Genomic DNA, 2,500 nt, shown 5'->3' with positions numbered 1-2,500 from the left:
GAGATTTCTGCTTTTGTTTTTCAAGCAACATGGATACAAGTGATGTGTATCTGTAGTTACTTCTCAGTGTGTGTGTGTGTGTGTGTGTGTGTGTGTGTTTGAGATGCCCGAAGCCAAGGTTATTGTCCACACACATTCTTCCTCCTGAGATCAACTTGATAATGAACTTCGGTGCTTCTGTCCTAGTGAAGAAAGAATGACCTTGCATTGTGTGTGTGTGTGTGTGTGTATGTGAGCGACGAACCTTTCAGGATGAGAAAAATGGAACTCTATAAAAGATCCTTGAGAGTACGGCGTCCTGGTAGAAAGTCTCAGGAGAGGCAGAGCGACTGCTTCTTTTATTTTTTTCTGCACTGCTATCATATATAGATATTTTTTGGTCTCTTCAGCGATCAGCTCCATCTGATCTTCGCATCAAACTCTCTCGTGCTCCTCGTTTATAAACACCGGGAGCATGTGGTGCTTTAAATGGAGCTGTGGTTGTTAAATATGTCCGCCAGGACGAGTTTAAGTGTAAAGATTTTGCAGTGATTACAGTTTTGTTACAACAAATGGATGAAAAGGGACATCATTATTAATGTGTGTGTGACACGAACAAACCTCCGATCCTTAAAGAACCTTTCTCTTTTTTTCCGGAGAGATATCCGTTCTGACGTTGAAGCTGGTCCGGGTTGAGTTGGGGGTTAGAGAGGGTTTGTTTTTTATACATAAACCCAACCATGTGTGAACTCCTAATCTCTTTTCACTCCCAGACTGGGGACTCCATTTTTGGAGATTTTTAGGAGAACTCCTCTGCCACTAAGTCTGAGACATTCCTGTTTCCTCTCCACGCTCCTGTATAACCTCCTGCTTGACGTTCATACCTCTCACTTCTCTCCAGGAACCAGGCTTGGAGAGAGAAGAGGCTTCGTATAAGAATCTAAATATGCAGATATGCAGATTCATGTTTACAAGATGAATCGTGTGTAAATTAGTGAGCAGGAAAAAATAATCCTACATTTTGCGCGTGAGTTTCTGTACTCATTAACACACAAGGACACTCGCTAAATTTTACCTTGATCCGATCGATTGGCTTCAATCTGGAGTTAAACCTTTTAGTCGTCATTTTGCTGTCTTCATTTCAGTGAGCTTTGCCTTATATGGAGTTTTGTGGGCGTGGCTAAGTGTAAATCACTCGTACTCTGAATGTGTTCAGTGATTTTTATCTATTTAATTATTATAATTCTTTTATCAGGTGATAACAGGTTATCTTTCAGCAGACAATTACCCACATGAACATGGTCTTTACAAACTTGTTACACTTTATATCTATAAATATCATACTGCAAGAACAGTCACCACTTCATCCCCATACTTGCTCACTTTATATACATTTACAACCTGCCTCATCACCTCAACACCTGCCTTGGCATTAGAATGCCCTGCCTTAAAAACTTTCTCTTTTAGAATTTAAATTTTGCAAGGAATTTGCATTGGCATACAAATAAACCGAAGTGAACGCCAGCTAAGTTGCGCGTACGTCCGGGAGCCGTTCAAATCTTGTTAGCGTCAGTGGAAATCCAAGCAACACAAACTGAAGCAAGTTACGAAAGTTACACATTTTTTCCAGTCAGTGAAAGCTGTTTCTAAAGAGTTAACCCACGATACCGACATTGTCTTCATCATGCGTTCAAAAGCTAGGTGATTTTTTGGGTGTTTTTTGTTGACAGATTGGTGGCGTGGGTGGTCTGTTCTATTTTTAGCTCAAGCTTGGTGGCACGACTTCCTGTGAGGAGCCTTGACATGGAGTTCTTTGTAAGCAGCCATACAGTTTACATACGCTGAGTATTGGGAATATTGGTCATATTTTTGGGCAGCTGGAACGGATTATCTGCATTTACATTATTTCTTATGGGAAAATTCGTCTCACAATACACATTTCAGCCTTAAGAACTCTCCTCCAGTTCATATGCTGAGGTTCCACTTTATTTAATTATTTTCTGTATAGCATTATTAGTAAATTAAATGTATAGGGTAGTTATCTGTACTTTTGAGGGTCACCAACAGCCCGTGTGTGTGTGTGTGTGTGTGTGTCATAAAACATACTCAACAAACAATAAACCTGATTCTGATTGTGATTAGCTTGCAGCATCATACACACAGGATTATGCAAGAAACTAGCAAAATGTTAAAGTTTCGTAAGTTAACTTCATGCACAGTTCTACTAAAACCATGATGAGACTTGTTCTCTAACAAGGAAAAGTCATGGAAAAGACAAACAATGAAAAAAAACAACAATAGCCAAGCATCTCTAGCGAGCTAAATTACTTTGCTAACTAGTTTGTTGGAAGCTGGTAAATGTAGCTAGTATTTAATGGAGTAGCTGTGATCATTAGTTATAAAGGAATAAATCAGTAAAAAAATCATTATTTCTATACAGACACAAAGTCATAAACATAAACATTCAGCAGGACTGCATCATACGCCATATTATCAAACACCCTGCATCACATAGATAGAT

The sequence above is a fragment of the Hemibagrus wyckioides genome, linkage group LG19 (genome assembly GCF_019097595.1).
Source record: "Hemibagrus wyckioides isolate EC202008001 linkage group LG19, SWU_Hwy_1.0, whole genome shotgun sequence".
NCBI classification, from domain to species: domain Eukaryota; kingdom Metazoa; phylum Chordata; class Actinopteri; order Siluriformes; family Bagridae; genus Hemibagrus; species Hemibagrus wyckioides.
Note: the sequence above shows the minus strand (reverse complement) of the source record.